General features: G+C 36.2%; 1 protein-coding gene across 6 annotated transcripts in view; it reads right to left on the reverse strand.

The window, feature by feature from the left end:
• The window catches only part of RELN (reelin), a 559,409-nt gene that overhangs the window by 460,720 nt on the left and 76,734 nt on the right, over positions 1–21,955 (reverse strand). The gene's annotated exons all lie outside the window — the stretch shown is intronic.

Consider the following 21,955-nt stretch of genomic DNA (forward strand, 5'->3'; position numbering starts at 1 on the left):
ACCTTTTTGTTAATGCACTCCTCCTCTCTCATGTTTCTTTGACTTCACTCCAACCCTTCCAAGGCACTTCCGGCAAATGCTTTTGCAATCTGCTTATCACTGTGTCTCTGGTTTTCTTCTCCTATGTCTTGTATGTCTTCCCCATTGATACTGCAGTTTTATACCTATGTCTTGGATCTACATAGGCACTCTGAACTTTTTTTAAAAGGTTTTTCTTTCCAGTTAAGCAAGACTGTCAATTCTTCTCATTGCAGCTCTGGTACAATGTGTCCATCACACTGTAGAAGACAGTCACTGGGATTCACACTATAACAGAGGTCCCCAACCCCATGGAGTGGTAGTGGTCCCTGGTCCATTAGGAACCAGGCTGCACAGTAAGAGGTGAGGTGAGCAGCCTGAGCTCTGCCTCCTCTCAGATCAGCAGCAGCATTAGATTCTCGTAGAAGCATGAACCCTGTTATGAACTGTGCATGCAAGGGATCCAGGTTGTGTACTCCTTATAAGAATCTAATGATAAACACAATATACTTCAATCATCCCCAAACCATCTCCACCCCCACCGTCTGTGGAAAAAAAATCTGCCAAGAAACCAATCCCTAGTGCCAGAAAGGTTGGGGGCCACTGCACTATGACACTCAAGGGGGACACCAGGGCCTTTTAGCATTTGAGCAATCAAGTCCCCTGTAGAAGCACCAGAACATGGTATAACCCTAGAGTTCTGTCCTGTCTCTGAATCGAAAAGTGGGTAGCAGCAGTTGAAAGTGGAAGTCCATCAAAGTCTTTATTTGCTAGAGAGGACAGTAACAACTGATATCTAGCTGGGTCATAATTTTCTCTAAGAAGTCTTCCTCACCCATTCTGCTTGAGCTAGAATAAACTCTTCTATCTTAGAAACGACACTGTTCAGCTTAGACACTTTAGGGCTTATATAAAGTGGGATTATATGCATGAAACTGGTTTGTAAATTATAGCATATCATACATATGTTCTGGTCAGGACGGTGATTCTCATCTTATTGTGCTGGCTATGGTAATTAATGTCTCCCGCGAAGCAGGAGGCCTGTCTCCAATGAGTGCACAATGACTGCACATCAGGCTCAGTATTCTGTCTAGCATAACCCCTACTATAATAGTGAGCGTGTTCAATGCTGAAATGGGTGATTCCTTCTGCAGCTTTTACTCACAGCTTTTTGACAAATTTGTGCTAGTCCCCTTCTCCTCCACTCCACCTCAGCAACACTTCAAAGGACATCCTGGGCCTTTTCCTCACTTGGAACTGTTGCACCTGTGAAGTTTCAACTCCCCACATCCTTGATTGGACCATATGCTCCCCTTCTTGCAGTTCTTACCATCTTATCCTATGTTACTATCTATTCACCATTCATTTTTTTCAATAAAAATCATGTCACCTGTATGACCACATTGAGCTCTCTGATTTGTTTACTTCTATTCAATTCCATTCCTAATACTGTCAAGCCTGTTTCCTTTCTAACCAGTTCATACCCAAGACACGCTGGACACTGTCTTTCTGGCACTCTAGACACCCTTTCTTCAACCCACAGGAACAGTATGAACAAGAATAAGGAAGATCATTACATGTAGGGTCAGATGAAGAATGTGTCAGAGGCACAGAATGGAATTATTGATGGGAAGCAACTGTCCCATCTAGAACTATATTTTTCAGCGTATTCTACCCCTACTCCAATGTATTCACGCAAAGCGATAGAGCTATTTTTCACTCATATCCCAAATGATGTATTATTCTGAGCCAAGACAGTTAAGAAGCAGTCACATCTTCTTTTCTCTGCTTTCTTTCTTTAATCAGCTGGAAATTGATGTCCAAGGAGACCTTGGAAGCCTTATGAAGACAGCAGAGCATCTGTCACTCAGGAACTGAATGACTATGTAGAGCAAAGCCTTCCATGCTGACCAAAAACACCCATGATAAACTGATACACAAGTGAAGACACAAATTCTATTGTTTACACCACTGAGATTTTACACATACATGTGACAGCACCCACTAATTTTCTAACAAATTTAAAGAGTGAAAGGGAAGATTAAAACTGTGTATTGAGAGCATGTGTTATACATTAGTACTTTTTTCCTCTGTGATTTCATCCAATTCTTACCATAGTCATGGGGAAATATATCCAGTTTCCAGATGTGTATTAGGAAATATGCATAACTTTTTATAAGATACAACCAATTTCTGTTCAGATTTATTTTGGAGTCTTTAGAGATTTTATATAGAGCTGATACATTTGTAATATTTTATGCTTTGGAACTCATATTTCTCAAATATTTGAAAGAACAATTATGAATAGGGAGCATCCCTTATTCAATAATTTGAAAAATACTTTAAAATATACTTTTACAGTATACTTTATAATTTCCAGTAGAGACTCATACTATCACTCTGAAACTGGGATCACTTTAGGAACTTCCTGTATGCATGCAGGAAATAACATCTTTCAGAATATACCTATGATCAGTCATTAATCTATATTCACATATATAACAGGAAAGCTGACAGCATAGCCAAAGGGATCATTAGTCCTGAGAGTCTCTTTTCAGGACTAATACAGAATTATTTTCAGGATTAATACAGAATTTCAAAATACAGAAATTTTGAAAGAGAAGAGAGTGGGACTGACAGGTTTCTGTGACTGATCATGTAGAAAGGGTCTTGAAGGAAGACCAAAAGGAACTCTATGTACAGCCCAAGTTCATGAATAGAGGAGAAAAATACATTGCACAGACAGCAGAGAAAGAAATGAAAGTTTCTCTTATTTGCTCTCAAAAGCTGTGTTCACAGGTGATTCCAGGTGAAGATGGAATACAGGGATGCCAGCATTCAGCTAGGGAGAGCTGGGCCCCCCAGAAATTCTTATACAGGATGCAGAATTCGCAAGTGGGACCCATGAAGTTACAAGCCCAGGAATGTTTGTATCCAGGCTAAGACTTGTCTCTTTCCTTCCATGTCTGTCTCCAGCTCTTGACCTCCTTTGTAGGGTAATTTTCACAAAGAAATAAAGTTCTTGTCACTTCCTTATTGCAAGAGAACTATTAGAAAAACACAGAACTGCACTGGAATATGAATATTGAGAGGTCATGCAGTCTTAAAATGTATATCATTCTAATGTTTCTGTAGCCAAATAAGTGAATGCATGACCTTGTTCTCTGAGGAGCCTTACTAATCATTGAAAGTACAAATGTAAAATTTTACACGCCAAAGATGTAATGTATATATAGATATCTGAACATAAATGTACACACACTTAAGTATTGTGTTGAAGTGTTGAAGAGACCTTTTAAGGCAGTGAGTGGTTTTCAAACTTCTTTTACTACCACACCCCAGAGCAGAGAATAGACTTTTTTTTTTTTTTGGCAACCAAAGACACACAAGTACACCTCAGATAACCAAAAAAAATAATAAACAATTCTTATGTTTGTCATGACATGCTTAAACATTAACTGCAGAGTAGTACATAGCCCCCAAAGGTTGAGGTTCACTAAGACAGAGGAATTTGTAGGTTAGTGAATGAATAGGTACCTTGGTTAAGTGGTTCCCCATCATAAGAGCAGGCTAATATATAAGTAAAACAATCATACAGCACCGATTATCCTTCCTGTGTTCCTTGAAGAGAAACTACTCTCAGGCATAGCCAAAGACTGAATATAAAGGAACAAATTATAACTTATTAAAATTCCTACCTCAATAACTTCCAAAATTTTCAGTGTGTTAAATGTGCATGTACAACCATTAAAATGTTACTGCTATCAACTCTTCCTCACACATATTCTTTTATTTCAAGAGAAACTAGCAAAAATATTCTTCATATCCACTAATCTATGAAACCATAATTTTGCCACATGTTCTACCACCTCCATGCCTTTGAACAACTCAGCATTTTGCTATTTATAAAACTTTTCTAAGTTCTACAGATTTTTGGCCTACAGTATACTCTTCACTGCACTAAAGATTTTGCAAAAATAGTTTTAGTAAACAGTACACATCATAAATAATTGAAGTTTTAGGCCTTGCCCAGTGACTAAAAGACTCCCTAAACAAATGCAATTTTAAAGCACTTAAATCTCAAGCAGTGCGTATTAAATGCTCAACAGTACCCATTCCCTCATTAGTCTAAATGGAAGAACTGAAAATAGATTTAAAAGCATGCGATTTTTTACTATAACTGTTAATTTTTTAAAATGGTTTAATGCATCTGTTTTCAAATACTTTTGAATAATGGCATAATAGTAATTTTTAACAAAAACAAAGAAAATGGAAAGTCAACTTTTCATTTTCTTCTTTGTGAATGTCCAATTACCCATTTCATGCACTCAAGTCCTAACTGTAATACACAGAAAAATGCAGAGGCAGCTATAGTCCAATTTCGTGGGGAAATGTTAAGGCTGAGAAAGCCTACGCAATTATTGGGATCAAGAGAAAAGCAAATTACTTAAGCATCAAATTTTGTGTGTAAGCAGCAGAGAAGCAACCAGCAGTTGGTGTGTTTAATGCTGGAAGCCGAAGTAACACTACATCTTTAATGTAATGACCTGACCTCTGCCTTAGGCACTCTAATGTGGAGCCAAAATCATACGCACTTACTCTGCTCTGGCTCAACCATGCCGTCTTTACACAATGTGTATATTTATTTATTTATTTATTTATTTGACAGAAGAACTTCATCTGTAAACTTTCTTGACTAAAATCAACTTGGCACCAACTTGTCAGTTAATTAACTGTTAACAGATTCTTCTAGATATGACTGTTACAGGGCTATTTTATCTTTCTGTTAATTAGTAATTATGCACTGGCAAGAAAAACAGTGTTTCTTTCCAATTATCCCAGAACTCAGTGATTATTTAAACTTGGCTAATTAGCATTAAAGGGCTGCACATCTTCTGGGCAAATTGTGTTTGATAATCCTTATTAAAAATATACATGGCAGTTGTTGACTTGTAACAGAAAAAAAAAGTGGTAGTTCAAAGGGTATTAGATACCACATGAGGCAAATGGGGGCCCATTAAAATTTCCCCAACCACTCTAATGAGAATGCCGAGGGTCATTTCTGCCTAGTTTACCATCTGTTTGGTTTCTGGCATGTGGCTCTGGTGAGAAGGGAGTATCCTGAAGCCCATTTGCTTATCACAGTATAATCCAGGAGTCTGAAGCAATTTCAGTCATTTATAAAGTGGTACATTGAAGTGAGAAACTTATACATGCTGAATGAAAAACTTTTAAGTATAAAGATGATGCTACATCATGAAAATGGTCCTGATTTTTTTTTAAACAGGCAAGCATGTCTTAAAAGAAACTTTTAGAAACATTGTATGTCACCTCTAGCATACACTTTGGAACTCACTCAAAGTTTGTGAGACTGAAAAATAACTACTTTTTAATAGCTAGGCTCTATTACCCGGAGCACACATTAAATAAAAGTTGCACGGATGTAGGCAATGGCTTGCTAGACAGCATACAAAAAGCAATTACCATAAAAGAAAAATGATAAATTAGAATTTATGAAAATAAACTACTCTTCATGTGCCAACATGGAGAAAAAAAGAATGGGCAAGCCATGAATGGGAAAATATATTCACAAAACATATATCTGAAAATAGAGGACTCATACACAGGATATATTAAAAATGACTATAACTCAATAATAAAAAGACAACTCAATTTTAAAAAATGGCTGTAAGAGACCGAGCACAGTGGCTCACACCTGTAATCTCAGCACTTTGGGAGGCTGAAGCGGGCGGATCACCAGAGGTCGGGAGTTCGAGACCAGACTGACCAACATGGAGAAACCCTGTCTATACTAAAAGTACAAAATTAGCCAGGCATAGCGGCACATGCCTGTAATCCCAGCTACTAGGGTGCCGAGGCAGGAGAATTGCTTGAACCTGAGAGGCTGAGATCACGCCACTGCAATCCAGCCTGGGCGACAAACTGAGACTGTCTTAAAAAAAAAAAAACACAACAAGGCTATAAGATTTGAATAGACCTTTGATAAAAGATCATTAAGTACAGGAAAAAGTGCTAACATCAGTAGTCACCTAGGAAATGCAAATGAAAACCACAGTGAAATAACACCACACACCTACCAACATGGCTAAAATTAGAAACACTGACAACACCAAATGGTGAAGACACAGAGCAATTGCAACTCTAATACTATGTTGGTGAGAGTTTTAAAATGTCCTTCATTTTGTAAAAAAAAAAACAAAACACTCTAGTAGTTTCCTAGAAAGCAAACCCCAGCAATGCCATTAGTAGGTATTTGCCCCATAAAAATGAAATATATATATTCACAAAGAGACTTGTACAAGAATGTTCATAGAGGCTGTAGGCATAGTAACCTGTCAGGTGTCCACTAACAGGAGAATAGAAGAACAAACATAAAAACACCACTCAACAATAAAAAAGAACAAACTACTGATACAACATGAATAAATCTCGGAAACATTGTGTTGAATGAAAGAAGTTGCCCAAAAAAATACATACTGAATGACTGGATTTATGTGAAGTTCTAGAACAGGCAAAATTAATCTATGGTTGAACAAAATCAAAGCAGAGATTGCCTCCAGGAAGTGGGGTGAGAGGTGACGGAGGAGAGATATGAGGGAACTTCTGAGGTTAGGGTAATGATAGGGATGGGCTTGGGTTATACAGGTGTGTACATTTATTAAATCTCATCTCATGTATTCTTAAGATGTGTGCATATCATTGTATAAGAACTTTACAAACACAGTATTTGCTGTAAAATTCTTTCAACTCTGATGCATGTTTGAAATTTTTCATGATAAAATGTCGAACATTAGACTGATATGACTTCAATTAAATACCTATTAAATTACTGTATTAGTCTGTTCTCACGCTGCTAATAAAGACATACCTGAGAATGGATACTTTATAAAGGAAAGAGGTTTAATGAACTTACAGTTCCAGGTGGTTGGGGAGGCCTCACAATCATGGCAGAAGGTGAAGGAGAAGCAAAGGCAAGAGAACTTGTGTAGGGAAACTCCCCTTTATAAAACCATCAGATCTCATGAAACTCATTCCCTATCACAAGAACAGCATGGAAAAAACCCACTCCCATGATTAAATTACCTTCCACTGGGTCTCTCCCACAACATGTGGGGATTATTACAATTCAAGGTAAGATTTGGATGGAGACACAAAGCCTAACGATGCCAATTACTTTTAAAAATAAAATCAGTTCATTAGATGAGTATCTACACACAATATAAAAGCATGCAAATATAACTGTTGAAAAAGCAATTTCTTTCACCAAAGTTGACAGCATTCCTTTCACCACTTCACTTGGTGACATCAGCTTTGCACATAGGAGAGTAGGTACTGCTTCCTGCATGTTCATTTTCTGTGCTTCTAACAGTGCACTTACCTGGTGTGTGCTCACATGTGTATTTATGTGGTGTGTGCCCCTACATTTGTTTATTCCATTTGAACCTGTTATTCTCCTAATATTACTTCATTAGTTAGATAAACTGATGAAAAATAAATATTCCTAAGAAAGAGAATTGTTTTATTAAAAAAAACTAGCTGGAATGTTTTGGGAAGACTTTACAAAAATAAGCTAAAGAAATCTTATTTTAAATTTATGCTGGAAAAGGTACCTGTTAAAGATTGCAAAATAAAAGCCATAAGGAACTAGAATTCTGCACACAGACTTCTTCACAAGTCTGGTTCATTTTCTTGCTCCACTTTACAGAAACCAAAACTGGAAATGTGGTTTATGTAACAAAATCCTAGTGAAACTCCAATCTGTGGACCCATGCTTAAAGAACAACTCTCAGACAGCATCTGAAAACTGGAAAATTTATGACCCAGGCATCCTATTTAATATCAAAACCCACATAAGTACTTCCAGTCACTCTCTCCCTAGCCTACTTCCTCCCCATTGGATTGATTGTTTTTTAACAGTTAGTTATTTAAGTAAACTGTAGTTTAATTAGTTTATGTTTATTCATAGAAAATATGTTTATTCATAGAAAATAAACAATGAGCATGTCTAACAAATTTATTTTAACTGACTCAGTGCCAGTACCGACCACATCAAATAACAGTTTCTTGAGTAGGTGAGTGTGGATGTGGGTATATAGATATTTGAGGAAGGAAGGTAAATCTCTAAACTCTCTCTCTCAGTATTTTTATTTCAATTATGCAGTAATCATTTCTTCCTGTCATTAACTATTATTTAAAAATATTATTTTAATGACAGCATACTAGTCCTTCCTCTTAATATTCTAACTTATTTAATCATTTCCCTATTATTGGGCATTTAGAAACTTTTCAAAATTTTCCTATCATAGTGTTTTGATGAACAACAATGTACATCAAACTGTTTGTATTTCCATTTATAAAAATGCATAAAAGATTCCTGAAAGCAAAATAACTTACATTACCATTTTTAATGGCTTTGTTTACATACTGTTAAATCACTTTATAGACAACTAAAGCAATAAACACTAAAATCAACAATAAATATCTTGTTTTTTAGCACTGGTGCCAGTATTGAGTGTGCATAATTTTAAACACCTTTCCAAAGTTAATAAAGAGGTCTCATACTATTGTTATTATGCATTTTTATTAGTAGTAAGTTGAATATTTTGCTCATATATATTGGATATTTGTATTTCTTTGTAAACGCTCTGAGTTTCGGAGACTTTTGTTTAGGAAATTAGTTGTTCTTTTGGTTGTATAAAAGCTAAAGTCCCTTTAGCTTTTATAAATGGATGTTTGTTCATCCATTTAATTTTTTTAAATTAGCATTTTAAAATTACACAAGCAGTTCTTCACTGTCAGAAAATTAGAAAGTAGAGAAGAAAATTATCAGACATTTTAAGATTAAGCCATCCTTATAGTACAGGGATTTAAATAAATCAATTTAGTGAGGAAGAATTATTCTTTAAAACAGTACTTCCCAAACTGTCCCATACAAAACTAGTTCTGCAAGCTGTAAAGAGATATTCTTCTGGGGGAAAAAAAACTCTATATTAACATAAATTTTTGTAAGAACGCTCATCATATGGTATTCTTAAAAATTCACACTGTGCAAAAGTATACTAAACTTACAACAAAAATACTGATAACCTAATTTAGAAACTGAAAAAAGACTTGAATGGACATCTCTGTAAAGAAGATATACAATAGCCAATGAGCATATGAAAATATACTCAATGTCGTTAGTTATAAGTGAAAATCAACCCACAATGAGATACCACTTCACATCTATTAAGTTTGCTATAAAAAATAAAATAAAATAACAAGTTTTGGGAATGATGTGGAAAAACTGAAACTCTCATACACTGCTAGTGAGAATGTCAAATAATATAGTTGCTACAGGAAAGTTTGGAAGTTCCTCAAAAAATTAAAGGAATTATCATAACACCTCATAATTTTACTCCTAGGTATTAGTCAAGAAAATTTCAAGCATGTTTGCACAAGAAAAATTCTTCATGAAGATTCATGGGAACATTATTTGTAATAGTCAAAAGTGGAAACAACCTAAATGTCTATCAACAGATTGAATAGAGAAATAAAATACGGAGTGTCCATACTATGGAATATTATTCAGTCACAAATAAGAATAAAGTACTAACATGTGCTTCAATATGGATAAACTTTGAAAACGCATAAGGGAAAGAAGCTAGTCACAAAAGGCCACATGTTGTATGTTTCCATTTATATGAAATGTCCAGAATAGGCAAATCCAGAGACAGAAAGTGGAATAGTGGTTGCCAGGGGATAAGAAGTGGGAGAATTTGGGAAGGACTGTCAATCGACACGGAATTTCTTTCTGCAGTGGTGAAAATGTTTTAAAATTAGTGGTGATGGTTGCATAACATAGTGAATATATTAAGAACCAGTGAATTGTATACAAAATGCTATATTTTATGTATGTGATTTGTGTCTTGAAAGAAAAACACATTAAAGACTCTAAGAATTACTGTTTAACTTTGTTTAACCAGAATATTCCAAGTTTTTTTATACTTCAGTACTCTTTTTCCATGTCAGACATTAATACATCATGCAGCACTGTTTGCAAGCAGCACAGTGTGGGAAAAGCTGGCTATTAAAACAACATATTAAAATTCATTCTAATATATGGCTGACATCAGCTCCTTGCTGAAAAAAGCATCAGAAGAAGAAAGAAACAGAGAGGCTAGGGATAAAATTTATCAGCCTTATACTTACTCTGGAGCTGGTTATTTGTCTCATTCTCTAGAAACAGAAAGCCAAACCCCAGTTAGGTTCTTCTCTTATCAGTAACAGATTTCTGTCTGTTATTATTATTATTAGAAATGCCATCAAATCATATAACTTAAAAGTCAGGTTAAAAAAGAATCTTCTTATAATCAAATAATTATCTTTAAAAGAAAACAAAGCATAAGCAAACATCATATGATCTTTGATAGCTACATTTTACTTTTAATTTGCTATTTACAAGAGTTTAAGTGAGAGGAACTTTTCTGAAAAAGAACCAGAAATAACATAATTAACTTGGTAATAACAACAACATGGATGTATGAAAACATGTAGGAAGAAAAGCAGGAGGAGAGCTCAATCTGAACTTTTACCAAAATATTAACAATTTTTGCTATTCTGTTTTCCAAAATGGCAACTCCCACACTAACAAGTATCTTTCCATTCAGACATTTAGAGTCCCGAAAACAGTAATTTAGTTGTGTGCTTGCCTCAAAGAACAGCCTACTCATCTATTATGCTAAAAGCAAAACTCAGCATCGGAGAGTTGAAAACAAACTACAAAATATAAGACAAAAGTGGAAGCAGAACCCACATTTGGTGAAATGTCTTTATTGAACTCCTACATTTACTTTCACATTCATATGGTGCATCAAGAACCATTTCTAGGACATGTCAAGAATTTATTTTCACTACTTTAAAAAAATCTCAATGATAATTATCAGAATCATATCTAGGAAGTAATAACATTATAAAATTATTTTAAGTTTTTCTTGGATTTAACTTCCAGGAAAGGAGAAGTCAACTTTATCCAAGAGTATTTATAAGTCAATGAGTGTGAACATGGAACTCATTCATCATTATCTGGAAACCCAAAAAAAGGGCTGGAAAACCTCAAGATTAAACCACACTACAAGTAAAATGACTGCTAGGTCAGAATCAACCTTTGAAGTTTATTCCCTGAAGCATACACTTCGATCCTGTTCTCCTGTTAAATCCTCCTGTTATAATCAACAGTCTGGCACACTTAGAAAAAAACATCACTCTCCTAGAAAACAGCATCTCTTATCAGCAAAGACCCATGATTCCTAAGTGTTGTTTTTTTTTTTTTATAATTCGTATTTAAGAAAGAGAGAAAAAAGTATTCTTGATTCTGTTTTTATCTGGTGAGGGGTAAGGCTTCATTTATGGAAACTTATTTCCCAGAATTCTTCTTAAAAAACTTTGGCACATGAGAAAGTATCCCACATAACGACCTCCTGCTGTGTTTCTGTTTGTCCTTTCTCAGTCATCAGGGCAAATGTCTGCTTTAATAACGGAAATAAGGTTACACGTTGCCAAGACAGAAGAAATACTTCACAAATACATTTTTAATACTAACAGGCAAAATTATAACAATATTTTCAAAAATCATAACTTATAAAACTTAGTGGCAACTTTTATCAAAATCTGCTCAAAAGTGTGTATTTCCTGACATTCTTTTGATTTTGATATGATTATATGTCTGCTTCCTATATGATTTATATACCTATCAATTTTCCATATGATTTTGAGCATATTCGTTTGAATAGATATAAGAAAGAGAAAGGAACTAGAATTGCTCTTCCTTACGGATACATTTTTAAAGAACCTTCAGTGGTTTCTGGGTGCATATCTGTTTTTTTTGACTTTAAGTTCTGGGATACATGCACAGAACATGCAGGTTTGTTACATACGTACATATGTGCCATGGTGGTCTGCATCTAGTTTTTAAGCCCCACATGCATTAGTTATTTGTCCTAATGCTCTCCCTACCTTCACCCCCTACCCCTGACAGGCCCCAGGTGTGTGTTGTTCCCCTCTCTGTGTCATGTGTTCTCAGTTGTTCAACTCCCACTTATAAGTGAGAGCATGCAGTGTTTGGTTTTCTGTTCCTGTGTTAGTTTGGTAAGGATGATGGCTTCCAGCTTCATCCATGTCCCTGCAAAGGAGGTGATCTCATTCCTTTTTATGTCTGCATAGTACTCCATGGTGTGTATGTACCACACTTTTTTTATCCAGTCTATCACTAATGGGCATTTGGGCTGGTTCCATATCTTTGCTATTGTAAATAGTGCTGCAATAAACATACGTGTGCATATGTCTTCATAGTAGAATGATTTATATTCCTTTGGGTATATACCCAGTAATGGGATTGCTGGGTCAAATGGTATTTCTGGTTCTAGATCCTTGAGTAATCACACTGTCATCCACAATGGTTGAACTAATTTACATTCCCACCAACAATGTAAAAGCGTTCCTATTTCTCCACAGCCTCACCAGCATCTATTGTTTCCTGACTTTACATAACTTATCAGGACTAAATTCCTCTATCTATGACCTGTGAAGTATCCAGAGAAAACTGACAAGAAAATTTTATTAAGGAGCTAGGAAATGGAAGAGTCTCATGTGGAATGCCTTTGTTTGCCTAAAGGAAAGAAAGTAAGTGACTTAATTACTTTTTAGCAAACACATTTTCAATTACATGAGAAATTATATGAGAAAGGTGCTGCAGTTAAAGCAAGGGATTACACCTTCATACCAGGGAATCTTCCTTAATCATTCCAATTGATATACTCTTAGAATATATTCCCAAGAAAATATAGACTTGTCATTTCTGGAAAGAAGATGAAATAAAAACTGGAAAGAGATGAGATAAGAACTTAATACTGTACCATTAAGATACCAATACGCTGTAAGATATGAGGCTGGACTGTAAAATCCCTTGAAGTTGTTCCTTTTTTTTTTTTTTTTTTTGGAGACAAAGCCTCACTCTGTCACCTAGGCTGGAGTACAGTACAGTGGCACAGTTTCTGTTCACTGCAACCTCCGCCTCCCAGGTTCAAGTGATTCTCCTGTCTCAGCCTCCTGAGTAGCTGGGACTACAGACATGTGCCACCATACCTGGCTAATTTTTATATTTTTAGTAAAGACAGGGTTTTACCATATTAGCCAGGCTGGTCTCAAACTACTGACATCAAGTGTTTCACCCACCCTGGCCTCCCAAAATGCTGAGATCACAGGTGTGAGCCACTGCTGCCTGCCTTCTATTTTCTTAACTCTATAGAAGATATTTAATCACTGCCCTACCTGCAAATACTGGTGTCTGCCACCTCCAGGAGAGAAAGGGACAAAGCGGTAGCCAGGATGATCAATTTCCCCAGGGTCTCTTTTAAAAAGATTAACATATATTTGTATAGTTTTAAATGCATGTATAGATGTGTACACATATATGGACATACCTAGATTTAGAAATATCCTCAAACTTAAAGACAGTAATATTCTCCTCCCCACCCACACCACCCAGCCCAGTCCATACCCATACACTTGGGCAGGCACATCATTTACTAAAGGCAGCTCAAATACCTTACAAATCCTCAAAGATTGTTATTGGTTTATTCATTCAGTAAATATTTATTGAGCACTTGTAACGTGCTATGGGAGTGAAAATGACTAGGTTATCTCTTTGTCTTCAAAGAGGCTTAAAGGCTTTTAAACAAGCAAATTTAGTAGCTTGTCAGAGGTGACTGGTGGAGGTCAGAGAAGACAGGGACACACAGAGGAGGGAGTGGAGGTAGGAGGAATGGAGGAGCAGAGGAGAAGGATTCTAAAGTCTTAACAGAGGAGGTGAGAAGGTGTCCGGAAAAGAGGTTGAGAAGAGGTGTGGAAAAGGGTGGCAGGGTTAGAGCAGAGAGGGCCTTTGCTTAGTCAAGGTTCTTTGGGTGATAATAGAAATCAAGTCAAGCTGGCTTGGGCTGCAAGGGGTGTTTAATGAAAGGCTGCAGGGCTCAGTGTGAATTATGGTTCTGCAACTCCCTAAGCAAGCATAACCTTGAGCAAGTTATTTACACTCTTTGTGCCTTGGGTTCTTTACATTAAAAAATAAGAAGAATTGTAGTAGAATATTTTTCAGGATCAAAAGAGTTAACACCTGCAACATACATGGCAGATAGCAAGTGTTTGATAATGTTAGCTATGTTTATTATTTCTTAGACCCCAAAATATCTGAGCCTGATGAAAAGTAAGCCTATAATAGGAATCTGGAAAGCTCTGGTACCTCAGGCAGCATTCTGACTCTCTCTCTCTCTCTCTCTCTCTCTGCTCTTGATTCCTATGAGCCACTGTGGAGTACGGCTGCCCATAGCTCCTGAATGTTTACATGTTCCTTCAATTCAGCTCATGAAGAGATGGACTGGAATTGACACATCTCAGTTCCTAACTCCTGTGCTAGTAAATGTGACTTAGCTTAGCTTTTGTACCTTATGGTTTAAACTAAGGCCAAAGGGTTAGGGTAAAAACACAATACAGTGGCCTATCTCTCCTCAATGGCAAAAAAGGAGCACAGAGGAGAAATCTGTCTTGATTTCTAAGTGTAACCTTTTTCACATCTGAGCCATGGAACAGGCTAAGCAATTTTAATCTTTAGCAGTTTTGAGCCACTTACGAGCATCTGAGGAATGTGGTGATCCTATTGCTCCTTAAACTTTTTTTCCCTATTTACTTGTTTTAAGAATCTGGTAACTGCTAAATATCCAACCACTAAACAAAATAAGGCATATCCATACAATGGAATATTATTCATCTATAAAAAGAACTGAAGTATTGCTATATGCTACACCAGGATGGACCTTGAAAACACGTTAAGCAAAGAAAGCCAGGCACAAGAGGCTACATGTTATATGATTCCACTTAAAGGAAATGTCCAGAATAAGTAAATCCATAGAGACAGAAAGCAGATTAGTGGTCGCCTAAGGGCTGAGGGGAGAAGAAAATGGAGAGTGACTGCTAATGGGTATAGGGCTTCTTTTGGAGGTGAGAATAATTTTGTGGAATTAGTGGTGTTAGTTGTACAATCTTGTGAATATACTGCAAATCACTGAAATGTAGCCTTTAAAACAGTACATTTCATAGTATGTAAATTATAGTTTTAAAAGAATATCTGAAAACTGGCTATGATGCCAGAACACCTGTTTTTTTCTTTCTTTTTGTTAAAAAAAATTATTTAATTTTTTTTTAGATTTTTAAATTCTGGGATACACGTGCAGAACATGCAGGTTTGTTATATAGGTATACATGTGCCACGGTGGTTTGCAGCATCCATCAGCCTGTCATCTAGGTTTTAAGTCCTGCATGCATTAGGTATTCGTACTAATGCTCTCCCTCCCCTTGTCCCCTACCCCCTCGACAGGCCCCAGTGTGTGATGTTCCCCTCCCTGTGTCCATGTGTTCTCATCATTCAAGTCCCACTTATGAGTGAGAACATGTGGTGTACACCTGCTTTTATCCTGACACTTACACGATCTCCTGCAATAGTCACCACTTGCCTTCCCAAGCATCGCTTCCTTACCTATACACTGGAGATGGACACTAACCCAGGCTCTAGGGGAGGTCCATTCCAGCTCTATATTCTGAAGGTAAGAAACTGAGTCCATTTTCCCAAAATTAAAGTGAACTTCTTCTCAAACCTCTGCCACTGGAATGCTCTTCTCATTCTATTGCCCTTCCCAAATAAAGAATTCTCACTTCATTCTGAGTGTTTAAATACCTATTTTGCACATGTAATATATACTAGGTATTTTAACTGATAATCTCTTTTAATCCATCCAACAACTTTGTGAACTGGGCACCATGGTTATTCTTGGCTTAAAAATGCAAACATGGAGGCTTATGGAAGGTAAATATGTTGCCCAAGTTAGCAAGAGGCAGGGCTGGGCATGGAACCTGAGCTGCCTAACTCCAGAGTTCATGTATTGAACCATTGTGATGAACAGACTTTCTCTACTAATTCCTCCACCTTGGCTCAAGTCTCATGCCCCTGAACATCTGCTTTAAAAATTTATTGGTTAATTAATTCAATAGCGTTATATTTGTCATGCTCACTATTTTAGTAAGCGATTCAAGTTAGCTATTTGGAAGTTGGGAAATATCCCTGAATTATTTATCATATGTCAAATGTAAACTAGATAAAACTATTTCTTAATGAAGGTAAGAATGGAATACTCAAATGGAATGAATAAAGACAAAATTTAGGTTAATGCCCTGTTAAAAGGAGAAATTAATGGCAATTTCATCTCTTGTCACCTCTGCTCTTTGTACCACTGGCTAATTTGTTTAATTAATCTGAAGTCTTCTTGTTAATTACAGATAATTTACCATACCCAATAAAAGGTCATGCCTTTGCATTCCTCAAGTATGCTTAAATTTCATTTACTTTTGTACTTCTTTGTAAAGAGACAGACAAAATAAATTTAGCCAGGTTATTCTAAGTAAAGTATTAGCTTAATTTAGGCTAGTAAACAAGTACCACTACTTATACAACACTCTATTTATGAATTTGTGAGTGGCTGTCCATCTTCATGAATATTCAGCCCTAAATATGTTCATGCACTTATAATGTATGACTCATAGTCACACAGACAAGACACCTAAGATTCAAAGGCTGCTACTGCCCTGGGGAGTAAGGGTATTGGTGACAATTAGCAAATTTGTTGTAGGTTCCACTTAGTCTTAATGTGAAGGATAATGAAAAGTTAGCATATATAGATCCTGTATTTTTATTTTCATTCAAAAATAATAAAAACTTGCATCCTGGCAATGAAACATTAACATAAAATCTAAATCTACTAATGAAGGACAATTTTTATTAACTAGTGACCAATATAAGATTTACTAAAGATGGAAGTCTTTCTGAAAATATTTAAATAATTCTATCTGGAGGCTGAGGCAGGAGAATCGCTTGAACCTGGGAGGTGGAGATTGTAGTGAGCTGAAAAAAAAAAAAAAATATATATATATATATATATATTTATATATATATAAAACATATATTTAAATAATTCATTTTGTAAATATGCTCCTATCTAACTAATCACATTGAAAATAATCAGATAGTTAAAAATTTCTTATACTATGTTTTAAAGATAGTATTGGAAACACTAGTTTTGTTAATTACTTAATGTCTCTTGAAAATATGACACAATTATCTGAATGTTTAAGAGAAAAAATTACAAAGAAAAAATTTCTACACCTGTTCACTACCTTCCCCCCAACTTGGATTTAATCAAATTTTGTCATTTTAAGCATTTTTTTGAGACAGAGTCTCACACAATCGCCCAAGGTTGGAATGCAATGATGAGATCTCAGCTCACTGAAACCTCCGCCTCCCAGGTTCAAGCCATTTTCCTGTCTCAGCCTCCTAAGTAGCTGGGATTACAGGTGCTGGCCATCATGCCCAGCTAATTTTTTGTGTTTTTAGTAGAGACAGGGTTTCACTATGTTGGCCAGGCTGGTCTCAAACTCCTGACCTCGTGATCCGCCCATCTCAGCCTTCCAAAGTGCTGGGATTATGGGCATGAGCCACTGCACCTGGCCTTTGAAGCATTTTTTAACTCTAATGATTAGGTCTAGGATTCCAAATTATTATAGAACAAAGAAATGAAACACATAGAGAATTACAAGAGTTTAAGTGAAAATTGCTAGATTGGCTGATTTATTAGCTGAGCAAGATTATCTAGGAATTACAAAGACCTTAATTTATGGAAGGTCTAACAATTTGAAATTCGGCTGCTATTCATCAGACCTGCAAACCTAATTCTCAGGTTTCAGAACCAGAATATCAAAAATTGAGTAAAATCTCTAGCTTTTAGAACTAGAATTCTAAATCTTGAGTAAAATGCGTCTCAGCCCTGGAAAAGGAACAATTTTGTATGAAAGGATATTCAAATAAACCTACATTGAGCAACCACAATGAGCCTTGAAGATTTACATGATTGAGCTGGAATTCAAAGCCAAAGACAAGAGAGAAACATTTTTTTTTCCTGGAATGCACAAAGAGATATCCATAATTAAACATCACACTTCCCAAGGGCAGCATGTTTTCTGATATTGACAAGTAAAATGAGGTATTTCAAATCAGGCATTGCTGGCTTACAGTCATCTTTTGCATAGCTATTGTCTTAACGTATTTCTGGCTATTAGGCATTTGTCTATTTTTGGTCAGTGAGGCATGCATGCTAAAGAATTCTGGCTTTGCATAAAAAGCTGTAGTAATGCTAGTGGAATTGCATTTCTGCAACAATATCTTAAGTATAATTATGGACATTTTGGCTAGTCATACACACATTTTATATTCAAAGAAGAGTAGCTATAACTTTAGTGTAATCAGTACAATTAAAATAACTACAAGTAGGAAAAAAACTTTCAAAAGTACCTATTTAAGCTCAACTAAATGCTTTCCTTTGCCTTATTTGTCACAGCTATTTAAAAATATTGCACATTAATCCTATGATATGTTGGGGAAATGCCAAATAAACCATATCTGCTTAACATTCCATCAAAAAAATCAGAGACTAATAATAGATTACGTATTCAATAGCTATTTTGTTCTAGGTCATAAAATGCCACATTACCTTAGCCTGATCTTACCATGACTACTAACTACCAAAAAGTAGCAATATTTAGAAATTATACCTTCCATAATTTTCCTCTATTTTCCTACCCAGACCCTAATCAAATTAAATCTTTTTAAAATTTTGTGTTTAACTTGTAAAGAATATGTTAAACTTAGATCCCAAAAATTTATTTTCAAAAGTGATCATTTTATTTAAAAAAAGACATTTTACCTTCTGCTTTCCATTCTAAACATTATTCATGAAAATTAATTTTGTTATATAATCTCCAGGCATATTTATAATTTTATTTTTAAAGTTATTTACTACTGTCACAAAAATACACATAAAATTATTTGGATATTATTGAAACTTAATAAAAGATCTGATCTATCTATACACCCATATAAAACACATGTCCTATAAAAATGTAAAGGATCTGATGGAAGATCTGAGCTATGGAAGTCATCTATGGGCTCTGCCCAAGCTCAGAAGCCTCTTTGGACCATTAAACCAATGATACAGTGTTGGCAGTGACAGGAAGGCTAGATGCAATTTACGCTAATCAAAATAAATTCTAATTCAAGTACAAATTGACTTTTTACAGCTTTCAAAGTTACCACAGGAAAGGTCTTGAAGCCCAGGTTTCTTAAATGATTTGTAACAATTTTATTCTTAGTTCACTTGTCTTACTAGCTAAAATCTGAGGCAATATGATGCCTGCATTTTATATGGTCTTTCAAAATGTGCTTACATCACACTTACAAATGATTTTTAGTGATTTTCCATATGTAAAGCCCCCACACTGACAAATGATAGTTCCTTAATTTAGCCAAGTCTCCTCAAATCATCTCAACCTACATATCGCAGATTAATTACATTTCAGAACTGTGTTCTGTCCCCCACAGGAAGTGTGTATATATATATATATATAAGCGCTGGACTAAGGAAACTGTCTGCGTCAGTTGCCATGATTATAATTTGGAAGAGCTAATTTTATTGAGAGTTTTCTATGTGCTAATGGCTTTACATAAATCACTTTCTCCTTTAATTATCAGGGCTACCCAACATCTTATCAAGCAGGTAACCTTATCATCATCATTTCGCATGTAAGAAAATTAAGCTTAGGGAGGTTAAACAACTTGGCTGAGGCACACAACAAATAAGAGAAGAATACTGGATCTACAAGCCGGTCAATGTGACTCACAACCTGAACTATTATTCCCCCACATCTGGCTCCTTCTTGTTGCCAATGCCAGCCTGTACCTTGGACATCTTATACTCCCTGCCATATAAAAGTCTTTGGGCCAGCATGGTGGCTCACACCTGTAATCCCAGCACTTTGAGAGGCCAAGGCAGGTGGATCTTGAGGTCAAGAGATTGAGACTATCCTGGCCAATATGGTGAAACCCCGTCTCTACTAAAAATACAAAAAAATTAGCTGGGTGTGATGGTGCACACCTGTAGTCCCAGCTACTTGAGACCCTAAAGCAGGAGATTTGCTTGAACCCAGGAAGTGGAGGTTGCAGTGAGCTGCACTCCAGCATGGTGACAGAGTGAGAATCTGTATAAAAAAAATAAAAATCTTTAACCATAGAACAATCTTCCTGAACCCACTACTGGGCTCTACAGTTTGTTCTCCATACTGACCTCAGAGTGAACTCTTTAAAATGAAAGGCTGGTTGGAGGGAGTCACTCCTTTGCCTAAAACTGTCAATGCCTCTCCCTTGTCTTAGGACAAAGGTCCTAAACTTACAATATCCTGAACAGTCTGACTCTGGTCTCCTGTCTAGCCATATCCCCGTCCCTCTTGATTCCAGGTCCACCCACTCCAAGGTTTTCTTTCAATTCCTAGAATGTAGCCAGACTCTTCCCCTGGAGCCTTTGCACCTGCTGTTCCTTCCTTTGGGTATGCTGTGCCCCACTATCTACAGTTGAGAATCTCCACTTCCTTCATAGCTCCACTCAAATATCATGTCCTCAGGAACACCTTTCAAAATTACACTGCATTTTACTCAAGACTGGATCTAGTTTCTCTGTCATACCCTTTCTCAGCACTCAGTATACCTCCTTACCAGCCCCTAGCAAGGTTTGGTATGACGTATTTATATGATCATTTAATAAACACCTGTCTTTCTACTAGTCCAGAATTTCTCACACTTCCACATGCATCAACAACACCTGGAGTGTTTATTTCATAAATGACCACAGGATCCCACCCCTAGAGTTTCTGATGCACTGTGCCTGAAGTGAGGTCTAGAACCCAGCAGTTACTGCTTCCCAGGTAATGCTGATGGCTGGGCAGGGCACTAATCCAGTACAGTGGTTAACAGATTAACATTAGATTCACCTGATAACTTTAAAAATTATCAATGCCCAGGCCCTCACCCCTGGACGTTTTGATTTTATTGGGCTAGACTGGAGCCCAGAAGGTCTTATATAAGTCAAATATTGCACACTGAGACTAAAAAAGTATTTGCTTATCTAAAATTCAAATTTAATCAAGTTTTCAGTAATTTTACTTGCTAAATCTGACAACTCTACTTATGAGTACTCCTGTAACAAAACAGGTAGTATGTAATATACTTATGCACTTATATTATGTATATATGACTATAACCTGACACTTCCTCTCTGCAGAGCAGAAAGAAGATGGGACTAAATAAGTGGAATTCTTAGACTTAAGAGGGTATTTTTCCCCTAAGGTTTAGACCTTAGAAGTAGATACCAACAGACTGTGAAATCTTACCTGGGATCATTTTAAAATAGAGCAAATTTTCAATGTAAAATCATTTAAAATGATGACTGAATGACTTCAGGGTTCTTTAAGCTGTTGGGCTATGGACCTCATCTGGGGCAAGCAGTGACAATGTAGCATCAACATTGTTGCTCTGACATCAGCCAATGAGTCACCTCAGCAGAGCTACTGCTGGGACTCGATACTTTGTATATCAAAAGTAGGTAGAAAATTATTTATTTGATACACATCACAGAAAAAATAAAATGTTGAACACATGACTTTGTCTGATAATGCAATTCTATCCTTCTCACATCTATGGACCAAGTCCTGTGAAGTCTTCCAATTTTGGTGTAAGATCAGCAATTTCACATTCTACATAAACTGATATATTAAATTTGCATTTCTGCTGCTGTGAAGGATCTACTTAACCCCAGCCCAGCATGTTTAACAGCACTGTGGGTAAACTAGAGATTCCTAAGCTGAGACTCCTCTGAGATTAATGGACATCACATAGTCTTCTGTTTCTCTACATAAGTAACCTGCCAGACCTCTGATTTAAAGACATCCAAAT

This window comes from Callithrix jacchus, chromosome 11 (genome assembly GCF_049354715.1).
Source record: "Callithrix jacchus isolate 240 chromosome 11, calJac240_pri, whole genome shotgun sequence".
In the NCBI taxonomy this organism is placed as follows: Eukaryota; Metazoa; Chordata; class Mammalia; order Primates; family Cebidae; genus Callithrix; species Callithrix jacchus.